Source organism: Lithobates pipiens, unplaced genomic scaffold (assembly GCF_037356315.1).
Source record: "Lithobates pipiens isolate NorthernLeopardFrog02 unplaced genomic scaffold, aLitPip1_a1.2 Scaffold_18, whole genome shotgun sequence".
Taxonomy (NCBI): Eukaryota; Metazoa; Chordata; class Amphibia; order Anura; family Ranidae; genus Lithobates; species Lithobates pipiens.
Window position 1 is genome coordinate 620,026,707 of NW_027507758.1, and position 17,205 is coordinate 620,043,911.

The 17,205-nt window shown below is 48.0% G+C and overlaps 1 protein-coding gene across 1 annotated transcript in view; it reads left to right on the top strand.

Annotated features, from left to right (window-relative positions):
• The window catches only part of LOC143989513 (uncharacterized), a 283,774-nt gene that overhangs the window by 235,089 nt on the left and 31,480 nt on the right, over positions 1-17,205 (top strand). The window lies entirely within an intron of this gene.

Consider the following 17,205-nt stretch of genomic DNA (forward strand, 5'->3'; position numbering starts at 1 on the left):
GCAGAGCTGGCTATTAATGGCTTAGAGGCTGATGCCCACCGTGCAATGATTGCACTGCCAGAGGAGGAATGGACTATGCTAGAACAGATCTTGTCACTTTTGGAGGGCCTATTTAGGGAGAAGCTACCACTCCCTGAGTTGCATAAAAGGTACAGCAGGAGGATGGGAGCTTCACTCACTATGCAGTGGCCTTGCAGAACCTCTGGAGGTGCAGAGAAAAAAAAAGGACACGCTTACATCGCTGATTCAGACCACATACTGAGGGACCAATTAATTTCTGGTCTGAAGGCATGACATCTGTAGGACTCTAAGCCCAGTGTATTCTATACCTTTCACTCCTACAATTTCCCTTCTCCACTTCCCGTAACCCACCTTAAACAAACGACTGGACTACATATGGATTAAATGGCCATCCGGCCGTAATTTATTTAACAAATCTATTTCATAAATAACATAAATAACTTTAAAATAACCGTAAACCTTCCCAGCCTTTAAACGGGTCATGGGTACTAGCATAATAACATACTGGTCACTGCGAATGACTTTGAACTTTTTGACCTCCAGATGGAATCCCCTGTCTCGGAGGCTATACCCAAATTGTCGCAGTGACCTACCCCTTTTAACCCTTCCAGGTTAACCCCTCGTAACCTGGAAGTACCATTAAACCACCCCCATCCATGGATGGGTACAACAGTTTACTACCCGTACCTCCCATTATTACCTTAAAATTCCCAAAGAACCGCCTGGCTCCCCTTGGAGCACTAAAAAAAAACCCTAACAAAGGACCCCCACTCTAAAACTAGGGAGGGTGGGTGGGGATCACTTCCTCCTCCGCTCTGTGAATGAGCGCAGCACACACTGCAATCATGGAGCTAACGCTGGCTCCGCCTACCTGGCCTCCTTAAAGCGGCCCTAATTTACCCCTAAAGACGGCGACTGTGCGGTCCAGCACATGTCATGCCGTCCCTGCGCCCATCCCCTACGGCTGCTAGCTCCGGGACTCTCTGGCCCAGTGCAGAGGGCCCTGCAGGAGAAAGTTAGGGTGCAACCACTTCCTTCAATGATGCAGTGGTGGATGTTATTGCGTGGAAACAAGAGGAAGCGGATGCAACCATGGCAGAAACCAAGAAGTTTGAACCAGTGTATCTCAAAGAGGAGACCCTGCACCTTCACACCTGTCTGCCATGCAAACAGCCCTGACTAAACTGGCTCAGGATCTGACCACCTTGAAACAGGAGGTAGCTGCCTCTAAGAACACCTCACTCCCACCCCATAGAAGCAAGAACCGGTTGCTCAGGGATCCCAAAGAGGCCCAAAAATGCTGGCGGTGTGGCCACTATGGACACCTATCCAAGAATTGCAGGCGGTCTGGATTTAGGCCGTTCGTAAACAACTAATTCCCAGGGCAAAGGGACAGCTCCCGGGATAGACAACTTCAAGTCCCAACAAAGCTGAAGGGGTGGTTGCTGCAGGCCCCATGGTCTCCACCCTAGTTAATGAGCGAGAGGCATATAGTCTGATTGACACTGGATCAGAGGTCACTGTCATGGAATATGTATAAAGGTTTGGAGCCCGGGAACAGCTGGATCCATGTTGGCTGTGTCTCCGAGAGGGTAATAATCTTCCTATACGAGTTGAAGGTGACACCTCTTGCCCTCTTGCAGGCAAATATAGCTTCTTGTAATGAGTCCCAATACAAGTCTCTATTGAAACAGCTGGATATGACCTTTAAAGAATTTTTATCTCAGCAGAGACTGTTTTATAAGTTATTGGAGAAGCACTTGTTGGTGTTCGCCACCAGTCATAAGGGATTACTGGTTGACTAAAGCCATTGACCACCTGATTCATACAAGGGATACACTGCCCATCTGGGAACTATATCACCACATTCCACCAGTGTCATGCCAAGAAGTCAAGTAACTTCACAATGTGCTCCGAGGTGGGGTGATCCAGGAAAACCGCAGCCCCTGGGCCACTCCCTTTGTGTAGTTGTGCAAAAAAGACGGAAGTCTGTACTTCTGTGTGGACTATCGCAAACTCAACGCATGAACTCACAGGGACACCTACCCCCTTCTTCGGGTTGAGGAATCTCTCATGATGCTTGAACAAGTCAAATTTTTCTCCACCTTAGACCAGGCCAGTGGCTACTGAAGGTCTCAGTCTGGGACCAAGACAAGGAGAAGACCACCTTTACTACACCCCTAGGACTGTCTGAGTTTAATCACATGCCCTTCAGCCTCAGTAACGCCCCAGTACCTTCCAGCACCTAATAGAGATGTCTTGGGGATTTCAATTTCAAGACTGTACTGATTTACCTCGATTACATTATCATCTTCTCTAAGACATTTGAGGAACATGTGAAACATCTGGACCAGGTGTTCTCCTGTTAGGCACAATACAGACTAATATTAATAAAAGTATATCTACTATCAGTGAAGCACTGCTTAATACAATTATTAAATGTGCATATAAACAACAAAGCTCATAAATGTAAACAATTATCATAAATCATGTGCAGAAAAAAGTAAAAATCGTAAAAACAATCCCATACTTCATCCAACGAGGTTGTAAGTAAAAAAAAAACATGAGAACAATCCCATATATCATCCAATTAGGTTAGATCATCCAATTAGATTGTCAGTGTCCAGAAAAAAACACCACCACACGTCATATGCCACAAGTATAGGTAAATATACCACAGTATAAGACATTTTCCACCATGGACTGCCACCAAACAGTGTCGCCCCATGTGCCCAATCGGGGGTCTCTTCACCTGATGCAATGGCCCGATAATCAAGGTGGTCAAAAGCGCTTTACCTAATTCTTCTGTTTTCTTATCACAAGTTTATCTTTTATAAATAATAGCACAGGGTTTTTGTACCTATTTTTTCTGAAATACGGACTAAAACTCAAGCCAGAAAGAGTCCCATGCTACAAAAGATATAGTACTTGGGGCATGTGGTTGAAGCAGGAAGTGTGTCCCCAGGCCCAGGCAAAGCACAGGCTGTCCAAGAATGGCAACTCTCAAAAACCATCATGGAGTTATGCTCCTTCTTAGGTCTGGTAGGATCTTACTGATGGTTTATCCCAAAGTTAACACAGATAGCCAACCCACTTTCCCAGCTGTTGTGCAAGCATAGTACCCAGTGAAAAGACTTCCATACAAGCCCAATGGCACACATTAGTGAGACACTTCGCAGAGGCTGACTTCTGCCCCACTAATGTCTTATGCAGACGACACCCAGTCCTTCTAGGTGTACAGTACATGGACAGAAGCCTCCAGGGACTAGGGGCTGTCCTGGCCCAAGTGCAGGAAGGGCAAGAGAGGGTTATCGCTTATGACAGCAGGAGCCTATGAAAAATGTGTGAAGTACCTCACTGGGCCAACATTGAGGTTTACTGACTACATCCTGCTGGCCTACCTAGAAACTGCAAAATCTGGGGCATTGGAGCAGAAGTGGACAGCCTGCCTGACACAGGTTAAAATTAAGATGCATTACTTGCTGGGGAAGCTCAACAGGGCATGCCAATGCACTATACCGCTTCCTGGTGGAGCGCTCAGGAGAGGATGTGGACATGGAAGACATAGAGGTTGCTCTTGTTCTGCCTGTACCTGTTGCCTCGTGTACCATTGAGGAACAAGATCCTGATCTGCAGGGCCACGGCAGCAGAGCTCTACAGCTGGGAGGAATGGGCACTGATCCAACAAAAAGACACAGATCCAACTAAAATACCCAAATCTCTTTCAAGTACAGTGCTACCTCTCGTGGAAGTAAAGGCCTACCTCTCTGCAGTTCCAAAAGTTGACCCCTGTTGCCTTGGCAATCCTGAAACAATGGGATTAGCTAGAGTTACCAGACAATGTACTCTACTAGCAAGCCCACATCCCTTCTGAACAATGAGATGTCCTTCAAGTTGTGGTCCCCCAGCTGCATATCCTGGAAATCTGTAAAATGCTTCACGCCACGGGGGGCCACTTCGGGGGAAAAGTCAGACTGAGTCACTGGTTCAGAGATACTTCTTTTGCCCCATTTGTCACACTGGGTACACAAAGCATGCCATAAGTGAAAAATTTGTGCCATAAACAAAGCATCTCCTGGGAAGGTAACACCCATGACCGTCACCACCTCTGACCCGTTTGAGTTGGTAACTATTAGGGATGAGCCGAACACCCCCCGGTTCGGTTCGCACCAGAACTTTCGAACGGACCCCAAATTCGAACGAACGTTAGAACCCCATTGAAGTCTATGGGACTCGAACGTTCGAAATGAAAAGTGCTAATTTTAACGGCTAATATGCAAGATACTGTCCTAAAAAGGGTTTGGGGACCTGGCTCCTGCCCCAGGGGACATGGGTCAATGCCTAAAATGTTTTTAAAAATGGCCGTTTTGGCGGGAGCACTGATTTTAATGACGATTAAAGTGAAAAAAAAAAAGTGAAATATTCCTTTAAATATGGTGCCTGGGGGGTGTCTGTAGTATGCCTGTGAAGTGCCACGTGTTTCCCGTGTTTAGAACAGTCCCTGCACAAAATGACATTTAACGGAAATAACACCATTTAAAACTGCTTGCGGTTTTAATGTTATATCTGGTTCCTGCAATATGGTTGAAAATCATTGAGAAAAATGGCAAGGGTAGCGCCCTCCCTGCCCATTACCAGCCCCTTTGGGTCTTGTACGCATATTAAGGGGAACCCTGTACCCATATTAAAAAAAGGAAATGCGTGTGGCCCCCAGGCCCTATATACTCAGAACAGCAGTATACAGGCGGTGCAAACAAGACAGGGACTGTGTAGGTTTGTTGTGTTAAGTTGAATCTGTTTGTAATTTTCAACTGGTACATTTTTAAAGTGTAGCTCCAGTCCAAAAAACTATTTTTAGGCTTTTTGGAAAACATAGGGAAGGGTTATCACCCCTGTATAATTTGTTTTGTCGTCCATCTTTTTTCATCTCACTTGCTGTTGTCTCCTTCCGTTTGCAAGTAGGAGATGTTTGTAAGTTGGATGTTTGAAAGTAGGGGCCTGCCCTATATGCTCTGCAGAAATGGCGGAACAAGGTGTTGGTTTTGCCACAACATTGTAAGCCCTCAAAGTGACTCTTGGTGGGCGCTGGAGCGCCCTGCTGTGAACGATTATATCAAGAATTGTAATTACATGCCATTGTTGAACAGTGGTAGAAAAATTGACCTTTGGTGGTTGTGGTGCTGGTGCCACAACACTATAAGTCCTCACCGTTACTCTGGGTGGGCACAGGAAGGGGCCCTCCTGTGAAATATTATATCAAGAATTGTAATTACATGTCCCTGTTAAACAGGGGCAGAAAAATTGGGCCTTAGGCACTGGTGCTGGTGCCACCACACTGCAACCTCTGCCATATACTCTAGTTTTATTGCAGGAATTAGCCCTGCTGCAAAGCATTGCATCAAAAATTGTACTTAAACGCCCCTGTTAAACAGGGGCAGAAAAATTGGGCCTTAGGCACTGGTGCTGGTGCCACCACACTGCAACCTCTGCCATATACTCTAGTTTTATTGCAGGAATTAGCCCTGCTGCAAAGCATTGCATCAAAAATTGTACTTAAACGCCCCTGTTAAACAGGGGCAGAAAAATTGGGCCTTAGGCACTGGTGCTGGTGCCACCACACTGCAACCTCTGCCATATACTCTAGTTTTAATGCAGGAATTAGCCCTGCTGCAAAGCATTGCATCAAAAATTGTACTTAAACGCCCCTGTTAAACAGGGGCAGAAAAATTGGGCCTTAGGCACTGGTGCTGGTGCCACCACACTGCAACCTCTGCCATATACTCTAGTTTTAATGCAGGAATTAGCCCTGCTGCAAAGCATCAAAAATTGTAATTAAACGCCCCTGTTAAACAGGGGCAGAAAAATTGGGCCTTAGGCACTGGTGCTGGTGCCACGACACTGCAACCTCTCCCATATACTCTAGTTTTATTGCAGGAATTAGCCCTGCTGCAAAGCATTGCATCAAAAATTGTACTTAAACGCCCCTGTTAAACAGGGGCAGAAAAATTGGGCTGATGGCATCAACCAGAACCAGAAATGTTCTTCCAACATATCAGCGGAGGAGGAAGAGGATAGACAATCAACATAACAGGACAGTCACTCAGCATCAGCATAGGCAGTCTTGAAGGGATGTGGTATTTCAAAAAAAATGATTCGGTTACATCAGCTTCAGGTGCTTGGTAGCTGTGGGTGATCCAAGACTGATTCATCTTGATGAAGGTCAGTCGATCAACTGATTCAGTGGACAGGCGCACCCTGTGATCGGTAACAAAGCCACCAGCAGCACTGAAGGTGCGTTCCGAAAGAACGCTGGATGCAGGACAGGCCAGTAGCTCAATTGCATACTGTGCAAGCTCTGGCCAGTGATCCATCCTCAAGACCCAGTAAGCCAGAGGATTTTCGGTGGGAAAGGTGTCCAAGTCTGACCTTGCCCCTAGGTATTCCTGCACCATGTAAATCAGACGCTGGCGATGGGTGCTGGAACCGTTCATACCTTGGGGCTGAAGACTAAAAAATTGTCTGAAAGCATCAGTCAGACGGCCACCTTCTCCACCCCTCCTTCTGACCGATGCCTCAGCAACACGTTGTCCAGGACCAGGAGTTTGTAACCTCCCAGTCTCTGGGAACGCGTTGCACAGACCTTTCTGCAAGGCCTCCCGGAGATGTCTCATCCTCTGCTCCCTCTGCGATGGCAAGATAAGGTCGGCAACCTTACCCTTGTACCGTGGATCAAGGAGAGTGGCCAGCCAGTAATGGTCCCTCTCCTTGATCCGAAGAATACGAGGATCCTTCCGCAGGCTTTGCAGGATCAGGGAGGCCATGCAGCATAGGTTAGCTGAGGCATTCGGTCCGGAGTCCTCTGGGTCACTAAGGACAACATGATCCGCAGCTACCTCCTCCCAGCCACGTACAAGTCCACGTGTTTCTTGGGACTGTAAATCATCCCTACAAGACTGCTGCTGCTGATGCTGATGCTGAGTGCCAGCCTCCACCTCCATGCTGACACAATCATCCTCCTCCTCCTCTTCCTCCTCCTTATCCTCTTCCTGTGTGATGGGTGGCACAGCAGGAACACTGTCTGGATAAAGGGGGCCTTGAGAGGCAAGGAAGTCCTCCTCTTCCTGCCTCTGTTCTGCCTCAAGTGCCCTGTCCATTATTCCACGCAGTGTATGCTCCAAGAGGTGGACAAGAGGTACAGTGTCCCTGATGCATGCACTGTCACTGCTCACCATCCTTGTGGCCTCCTCAAATGGTGACAGGACAGTGCATGCATCCCTGATCATGCCCCACTGGCGTGGTGAGAAAAAACCGAGCTCCCCTGACCCTGTCCTGGTGCCGTAGTCGCACAGGTACTCATTGATGGCCCTCTGCTGCGTGTGCAGCCGCTGCAGCATGGCCAATGTTGAGTTCCATCTGGTGGGCATGTCACATATAAGGCGGTTCTTGGGCAGGTTCAACTCCTTTTGGAGCTCAGCCAGCCGAGCACAGGCATTAAATGATCGGCGGAAATGCACACAGATTTTCCTGGCCTGCTTCAGGACATCCTGTAAGCCGGGGTACCTGCCCAAGAACCGCTGCACCACCATGTTAAGGACGTGAGCTACACAGGGCACATGGGTCAGTTGTCCCTGTCGGAGGGCGGAGAGGAGGTTGGTGCCATTGTCGCAAACCACCATTCCTGGCTTAAGCTGGAGTGGCGTCAACCACCTCTCGGCCTGCCCCTGCAGAGCTGACAAAACATCCACCCCAGTGTGGCTCCTGTCCCCCAAACAAACCAGCGCAAGCACGGCATGGCATTGTTTTGCCTGCGTACTTGCGTAGCCCCTGGAACGCCTACGGAGCACCGCTGGTTCTGAGGACAGAGCACTGGAAGAGGCCATGGAGGAAGAAGAAGAGGAGGGGGTGGAGGAGAGAGGTGTGTCACAACCAATAGTAGCATTTTGGAGGCGTGGTGGCGGAACAACCTCCAACACTACTGCACCTTGTCCTGCATCCTTCCCAGCTGCCAGAAGAGTGACCCAATGGGCCGTGAAAGACAGGTAACGTCCCTGTCCATGCCTGCTGGACCATGAGTCAGCGGTAATATGCACCTTACCACTGACCACCCTGTCCAGCGAGGCAAGGACATTGCCTTCCACATGCCGGTAGAGAGCCGGAATCGTCTTCCGTGAGAAAAAGTGGCGTTTGGGGACCTGCCACTGAGGAACCGCACATTGTACAAACTCACGGAAGGGGGCCGAGTCTACCAACTGAAAAGGCAGCAGTTGAAGTGCTAGCAATTTAGCCAAGCTAGCATTCAACCGCTGGGCATGTGGATGGCTGGGAGTGAACTTCTTCCGCCGGTCCAGCAGCGGGGGCAGGGACATTTGCCTGCTATAATCGGACGTGGGTGTACCGCTAGCAGAGTTCCCGGAAGCACTTGGCTGTGACACACCTAATTCTACACCTTCATTCCTCTCAGAGCAGGTTTCAGAGAGGACTGAAGGTCTAGTGGGGTTGGAGATGCCAGCTGATGAGGAGCAAGGAGAGGTCCGCTTTGTTCTTTGGTGTGGGTCTTTGAGGTACGCTTGCCAACGAGCTGCATGGCAGGTCAACATATGTCTGGTCAAGCATGTGGTGCCCAAGCGGCTGATGTTTTGGCCACGTGAGATACGCTTGAGACATATGTTGCAAATAGCAGCGGTGCGATCTGATGCACTCGTCTCAAAAAAAGGCCCACACCAAAGAACTTTTAGAATAACGCGCAGAGGCAGCGCTCTGCACAGGCGGAGCTCTGCGGTGTGATTCAGTCGGTGTGCTGCCCCTAAGCTGGCCCCCGGAGGGCATCCTGCCTCATTGGACATGTGCCTCCTCCTCCTCCTCTCTCCTTCTAGGCACCCACGTGGAGTCAGTGCCCTCATCATCCCCTCCCTCTTCATCGCTGTAGCAAACCTGGCAGTATGCTGCAGCTTGTGGAACATGACTGCCAGATTGCTGTCCTTCTTGAGCATCCCCTCTCTCTGCGCTCACGCTACTGCCTTCCTCTAGCTGAGTGTCATCATCAGAGCCCACAAAACACTGGGCATCCTCCTGGAGCATGTACCCAACACTGTGCTCAAAGAGTTCAGGAGACTCCTCAGGAGGACGTGGTGGGTCTAGGGAAGGAGTCACTGATGATGACATTGAGAGGAGGGAAGACTATGCGTTGGCAGCTGCTTTGCTACTACCCTGAGACTGGGTGAGAGAGGATGAGGAGGATGAAGAGGGCTTGGTCATCCACTCTACCAAGTCGTTGGCATGTTGCGGTTCAACATGTCCAGCTGCCGAAAAGAAGGACAAGCATGTCCCATGGCCGCGTGCTGATGACAATGCACCGCGTCCACGACCAGCACTGTTGTCTCTAGACACAGAGCCTGCTTGCCCTCTTTTATCGGCTCGCGCCTGTCTGCCTCTCCTTGCTGGCCTTCCAGACATGGTAATGGCCTGAAGGGAGTTGGGTAAAACAGCAGTTGGGTAGTGTATATTGTGCTAGAGGCACACAACACCCACTAACTCCTGCAGATGCCTTTATTATAGAACACCAGAGATAAAGGGGTATATACAGATGTATACTGTGCTGTGCTGGAGGCACAAACAACTTCCAATAACTCCTGCAGATGGCAAGTGGGCTCAAATAGAGAACAGCTATGTAGATGGATATAGCGGTATGTACTGGGTACAGAGCACGCAGACAGCACACACTATCTCCTAACACTACTGACTGCAAGCTCTATTATTAAAGATAGATCACTAGCTATACAGGTGAGGTGAATATAGCGGTGTATACTGCGGTCAGGGCACGCAGACAATAACCAGAGAACACCAGAGATAAAGGGGTATATACAGATGTATACTGTGCTGTGCTGGAGGCACACACAACTTCCAATAACTCCTGCAGATGGCAAGTGGGCTCAAATAGAGAACAGCTATGTAGGTGGATATAGCGGTATGTACTGGGTACAGAGCACGCAGACAGCACGCACTCCTAACACTACTGACTGCAAGCTCTATTATAAAAGATAGATCACTGCATCGCAGTGCATTGTGGGCCGTGAGCGCCACACGAATTTGACGCGAACGGACCAAAATGTTCGGATTTCGCCGAACGGACGAACAGCCAATGTTCGAGTCGAACGTATGTTCGACTAGAACACGAAGCTCATCCCTAGTAACTATAGACTTTATAACAATTTCCAGAGCACCGTCTGAGTATCAGTATGCAATGTTCTTAGTCTACCACTTTTTGTGGTGGTAGTGCCCACCAAAGACCAAACAATGGTTTCCACTGCTAGGCTCTTCTGGGAGCACATCATATAACCCTATGGCTGTCCGAAATGGATCCTTTCAGACCAAGGTCCAGACTTTGAATCCGTGATCATGATGCAATTGTGCCGCTTCAATGGCATCTGGAAGTCCCACACCACCCCCTACCACCCACAGGGAAATGGGGCCCATAAGTGTTCAATCAAACCATGCTGGGTATGCTATGGACTCTAAAACTGAGCCAACAGAACCTTTGGGATCATTGTGTTGGGGCTGGGGTGTGGGCCTATAAAAACACAGGCCACTGGGCATACACCCTTCTTACTGATGTTCCAGCAATACGGCCAAATGCCCATTGGCATTTTGGTGGTAACTCTGAAGCACCTCCCACCCAGAATACTAAGCTCTTGGGTACAGGAGCATTGGGACCGAAAGCTAAATGCCGAAAAATTGGTGATGAACAAGCACAAAGAGATGAATCCTCAACCTGTTCTGGAAGGGCTGTCATTGCGACTGGGGGACCAGGTGTTTTTCATGAACACCTAGCACGCCAGAGGAAGCAAGCTGGAGCCCAAGTGTAAGCGCACCCTGAACTGGGTGGTGGGGAAGTCTTTCCCACCTACCCTAATCTATCACCTGGTCTCGTAGGGGCCTGATCCTGTCAAAAAGAGACTGCATCGAAACATGCTGAGGCCTTGTGTGCCGAGTGGTGACTGCCCCAGGAGGACCATCAATGACTGGGAGACATTTGTCGCTGCAGATCTTCCCCCAGTACATGAAGCTCCTACTGACTGGTTCCTGATGCCCCTCCTACTCGAGTCTCCAGTCTCCCAAGACCTAGAGCCTGACACCATTAAAATGGAGAGCCTGGAGGCCCCATCTACCCCGTTCAGTACCACAGACTGTGCTGATTCATCTGAGGATCTAACCACAGGCTCAGGTGAAGATAAGGCAGAAGGCGCATCTGACCCCTTGCCACCTGAGTCATCCTGAGCCACCACTTGTTGAGGAACCTATTCGAAGGGTCTCTACCAAGGATCAGGGAAGCCAGTGCCCTCTATGAGGACAGCATCTGTTGAAGGGGGGGGGGGGGATGTAGGCAGGTGCAGTTTATATTTTCTCCACTGCAGGTGGCGTTCGGCAGCAGTGTCTCTGCAGCTGGAGAGGAAGTCAGGGAAATCTGGTTCCTCTATGTTTTTTCTGGGCCATTGGGGAAGCGATCCGGTTGGATGCTGTTGCCTTATGTGACTTTGGCAGCCATCTTGGGTCAAGCAGAGCCTATTTAAGGCCCTGCCTCCTGGGTAGCGCAGGGAAAGCAACCTCGTCTGTTAGGGACAGTACTAACGATAGGGAAAAGTTGCTGATGAGGAGGGAAAGTGTAGAGTCACATCTCTTCTGGTCTGATTAGGCACAAAGCAGCCAAGCCACATACTGCCCCTCTATACACATGTGGTCACTCTGGCTGGAACCTGTTCCGTACGTGCACCTGGTTGGGCAGTCTTACCAACTGGTTATTGTGAACTGTTGCTGCATTGCTTCAATACAAGTTTAATATTACACCTGACTGTATGACTTATTGCCGCAGCACCAAGCTGCATTCCACCTACAGGCAGACTTCTCATCTTAGTGTGTAATAAAGCAAAGAGATTCCAGGGATAGGCTTGTTCTATCTCTATATCTACTGTAAGTTAGAATACCTTGATGACTAGGTTAGCCAGTCCAAGGCGTGTCTCAATAAGCAAGCTAAACTGTAAAATCTAATATTGGGAAGACCAAGACCACCTTTATTTTTGGGCAGGGAAAGAGTAGATATTAATACTCATAGTCTTTTTTCCCATGCCATAAAAACCTAGGCAAAGCCTTTGTTAATTGATACACATCCTTATGTTTAACCATTTGCCGCCCGCTAACAGTACATTTACTGCTAGTGAGCGGCACAACCAGGCACCCCAACAAACTGATTTGTTGCGGTGTATTTCGTAGTTCTTGGGCGCACGTGCTGCCCTGCTGATCTGTGCTGTGATTGGACACAGCACGAGTTTGTTAGCAGTTTACAGCCAATGATTTTGGCTGAATATCTGCTGATCAGCTGTGGCCAGAGTTCGGTATTTACAGACACACAGAACACCAAACACAAAGCAGTGATATTGCTGTTTCTTCTCCCTAAAAATCAACTTTGAGTTCAGGGAGAAAAGAGAGCCAGATCCTGTGAGTAAAAGCAACACACATACTGTACACTTCTTAGGCACATGTTAATCAAGTTAATCCCTTGATTGCCTCCAGATGTCAACCCCTTCCCATCCAGCGTCATTAGTACAGTGTACAGTATTATCACTGATCACTGTAGTTGGTGTCACTGTTGCTGACCCGGAAGTGATGTGTGACGTCACTTCCGGGTCCCTGATGACAGTTTCCCCAGCCATCCAGGAATATAAGAAGAATATAATGCAGTGTGATGTGCATTGCATTATATTCAGTGGAGCACAGGGGAGACATGCAGGGTCTTTTAGACCCCAGATGTCTCATTACAGAGAGCTTGTAACCAAAAAAATCATCACATAGGGAACTTTTTGTCCACTACGTGATGGAAAAAAAAACAGTTCAAGTGGAGTTCCACCCAAAAATGGAACTTCCGCATATCCAGTTCCCCTCCCCATCCGGTGTCACATTTGGCACCTTTCAGGTGGGAGCAGATACCTTTCTTATACAGTTATTTGCTCCCGCTTCCGGCGATAGATCGCTGCAGAATTTTTCTGCGATCTACGCCATGTCTGGACCCTCCTCCTTCCCCTCGCTGTCTTCTGGGAGACATACAGGTCCCAGAAGACAGCAGAGACCACTCAGAACGTGCAGCGTGACTCGCGCATGCGCATTAGGGAACCGGGCTGTGAAGCCGCAAGGCTTCACTTCCTGATTACCTTACTGAAGTTCCCGGCGCCTCCACCCAGAGCTGAGGGATGGGTTGGCTTCAGGTGAGGACATCGCAGGCGCCCTGGACAGGTAAATGTCCTTATTTTAAAAGTCAGCAGCTCCAGTATTTGTAGCTGCTGACTTTTAAAAAAAAAAATGTAGGCGGAACTCCGCTTTAAGCAAAAAAAATATATATTTTTCATTGTAAAAAATGAAAGTCACACCCAAGCAGATAAATCCCCCCTTAAAAACTCAGCCCCACATATACGCACATACAAATGAAAATGTGCATGGCTGGGAGGTCCTACGCTTGAAAACATCAATTGCGATACACACGTCACACATCACTGCGCGTGCCAGGATAAGAGCAATTATTCTAGCACCAGACCTCCTTTTTAATGCTAAACTGATCTGATCAATAGGGGACTTTTAAAGCACCACCACTGGAAAACATAGGGTACTGAAGTGTGTCACCATTTCACAGGTGCACGCAAGTTTAAGGTTTGACATGTTGGGTATCTATTTACTCAGTGCAACATTGGCTTTTATATTATACCAACATATTGTGTAATGTATTGCGTTTTTGTGCCCCCTAAAATTAACTTTTAATGCGTTTCTTACTGAGATTTGCGGTAATATCGCGTGACATAACAAAAAGACCGCTATTTTATCCACTATTGTGTCTGCTGTCATAAAAAAACAGCAGGAAAAATAAGTATTGAACATGTCACCATTTTTCTAGGTAAATATATTTCTAAAGGTGCTATTGGCATGAAATTTTCACCACATGTCGGTGACAACCCATACAATCAATACACACAAAGACACCAAAACAAATAAGTTCATCAATTAAGTTCTGTGTAATAGAATGGAATGACACAGGGGAAAAGTGGACCTTCCGCTCATCGGAACCCTACCCCCCTCCGGCGCCACAATTGGCACCTTTCAGGGGGGAGGGGGTGCAGATACCTGTACAGTACAGGTATCTGCACCCACTTCCGGGATAGCTCTCTGCAGAAAGGGGCGTAGATTACGCCCCTTTCCGCAAGTGCCCGCCCCTTTCCGCAAGTGCCCCGCTGCCTGCTGGGAAACACACAGATCCCAGAGGCAGCGGGGACCGTCCTTATTGCGCAGCGCGACTCGCGCATGCGCAGTAGGGAACCAGGAAATGAAGCCGAAAGGCTCCATTTCCTGATTCCCATACCCAAGATGGCGGCGGCAGCACCCGAGAGATGATCTAGAGATCGGCTTCGGGTGCCGACATCGCGGGCGCGCTGGACAGGTAAGTGCCACTATTTTAAAAGTCAGCAGCTGCAGTATTTGTAGCTGCTGGCTTTTAAAAAAAAGAAAAACGCGGAGTCCCGGCGGACTCCCGCTTTAACATGCTAACTGAAATGTAATTAATACTTGGTACAAAATCCTTTGGTAATGGCAGCTCCAAGACGTAGGCTCCCGTATGGCGAAAAACATGCTCAGGTGTGATTTTGGCCCATTCTTCCATACAGTCTCCAAATCTTGAAATCTTGAAGGTTCCGTGGGCCTCTTCTATGAACTCTTCTCTTTAGATCTTTCCATAGATTTTCTATTGGATTCAAGTCAGGTGATTGGCTGGGCCATTCTAGCAGCTTTAGTTTCTTTCTTTGAAACCAATTGAGAGTTTCCTTGGCTTTGTGTTTTGGGATCATTGTCTTTCTTGCTGAAATGTCCACCCTCTTTTTAACTTCATCATCCTGGTAGATGGCAGCAGATTTTTATCAAGAATGTCTTGGTACATATTTACATCATGCTTCCTTCAATGATATGAAGTTTGCCAGTGCCGTATGCTGAACAACAGCCCTACCCACACCATGATGTTCCAACGTCCAAACCTCACTGTTGGTATGGGGGTGTTTTTGGGGTGATGTGCAAAGGCATTTGCCCTCCAAACATGGTGTGTATTATGGCATCCAAAGAGTTCAATGTTGCTCTCAGCTGACCAGACTATATTCTCCCAGTATTGTCTAAATGTTGTGCAGCAAACTTTAACCCCTTCACACCTGTGCTTTAGCCGAGAGACAGCTACAGCGGGGGCCTCAATTGCCATGAGGGCATCCATGTACATCCTCCCGTGCATGAGTTGCCTGCATGAGTAGCAGCGTGCTCTGTGATCAGCGAGTCATGAGACTCAGCTTATCATTGATCGGAGTAAGGGGCTGATCCCGACCCCTTACCACAGGATCAGCTGTCAGCCAATGACAGCTGATCACGTGATATAAATACAGCCGGTAATCAGCAATTTTTTTTCCTCACGCTGACAGCATAAGGAGAAAAAGAAACCCGATCACGGCTTCTGACAGAGGGGCATCTGTTCCGAATATGGAGAGCCGCTGCCTCATATGTGCCCACCAGTGCCACCGATCAGTAGTGCCAATCGGTGCCTCATCATCAGTGCTGCCTATCAGTGTCACCTACCAGTGCCACCTTTTAGTGCCACTTATCAGTGCTACCTATCAGTGCCACCTATTAGTGCCACTTATCAGTGCTACCTATCAGTGCCACCTATTAGTGCCACTTATCAGTGCTACCTATCAGTGCCACCTATTAGTACCCACCAGTGCCACCTATTAGTGCCACTTATCAGTGCTACCTATCAGTGCCACCTATTAGTGCCCACCAGTGCCACCTTATCAGTGCAGCCTCATCAGCACACATCAATGAAGGAGGAAAATGACCTGTTTGCAAAATTTTATATCTATGAAAACTGTTTCTCAACAGTAGATTCCTCCCAGCAACATAAGGGTGCTTTCACACTACTCCATTGAAAACACATGCATTTTTTTATGCATTTCTGGTGTGTTTTCCAATCATGCAGCTGTGAGGCATGACTCAAAAAAATGCACCAAAAATATAACCATGGTACATTTTTGATACATTTTCCATTCATTTTCGATGAGGAGCTGCATTTTTGGTGTGCTTTTGAAAAGTGTACCAAAGATGCAGCATGCAGGACTGTAAAAAACGCACCACACCTGCAGCCCAGTGGTTTGAAGAGTCCCTTAGGGTTTAACGGGAAGTAATTACACAGCAAAAATGAATCAGTGTGAAAGGGTCCTAAGACTCCCCCCCCCCCCCCCGAGCAGCAATACATACTTCGCTCAACAAAAGATACCCCAGCAGCTAGCATCAACCGCTCCTCATGCACCCTTTGCCAATGCATACGTTCAGTGCTGAAAGTGCCACAACTGTATTCCCCCATGTTCTCGCTGAAAAAAGCCCTGTAGAAGCCCCATTGTTGGTGTCAGTGAGCATGAAGTGTAACCCCATTCCAGCATTATTTGTACTTACCTGATCACACACTCCCACTGCCTTTCTGTTGATGTCGGAGTAAAGCCTCGTACACACGATTGGATTTTCCAATGGGAAATGTGTGTTGACAGGCTGTTGGTGGAAAATCCGACCGTTGTACGTTCCATCGGAAGATTGTTGTCGGATTTTCTGCGGACAAATGTTGGATGGCAGGTTTTAAAATTTTCTGTTGTTGGATTTTCCAAACGTGTGTACACAAGTCCGTCGGACAAAAGTCCAAAGTACAAACACACATGCTCGGAAGCAAGGACGAGCCGGAAGCGGTCGGTCTTGTAAACTAGCGTTCGTATTGGAGAATTAACATTCGTGACGTGGCAAATTATGAAATCTCCAAATGCAGCGCACATTCTCTTCTTCTTTAATGGGATAATAATGAAGCTGCTTTGCTGGTGATACTGATGGAGTTATTGCAAACACATTTTCAAAGGCTTTTTTTTTCTAGTGATATCAATAATAATATTTTTATGCTCTTTGTTGGGGGGGGGGGGGGCAAGTTACCACAACACCATTATCCCGTAGTTTATAAGATCAAAGATACAACTATGTTGGTGTCCCTTGTTAATTTTAGATTCTATTTTATAAAATGTACTGCCTACTCCCAAACTGTCATTTGAAGTAAAACACATAGCCAAGTACTATTCTCCACAA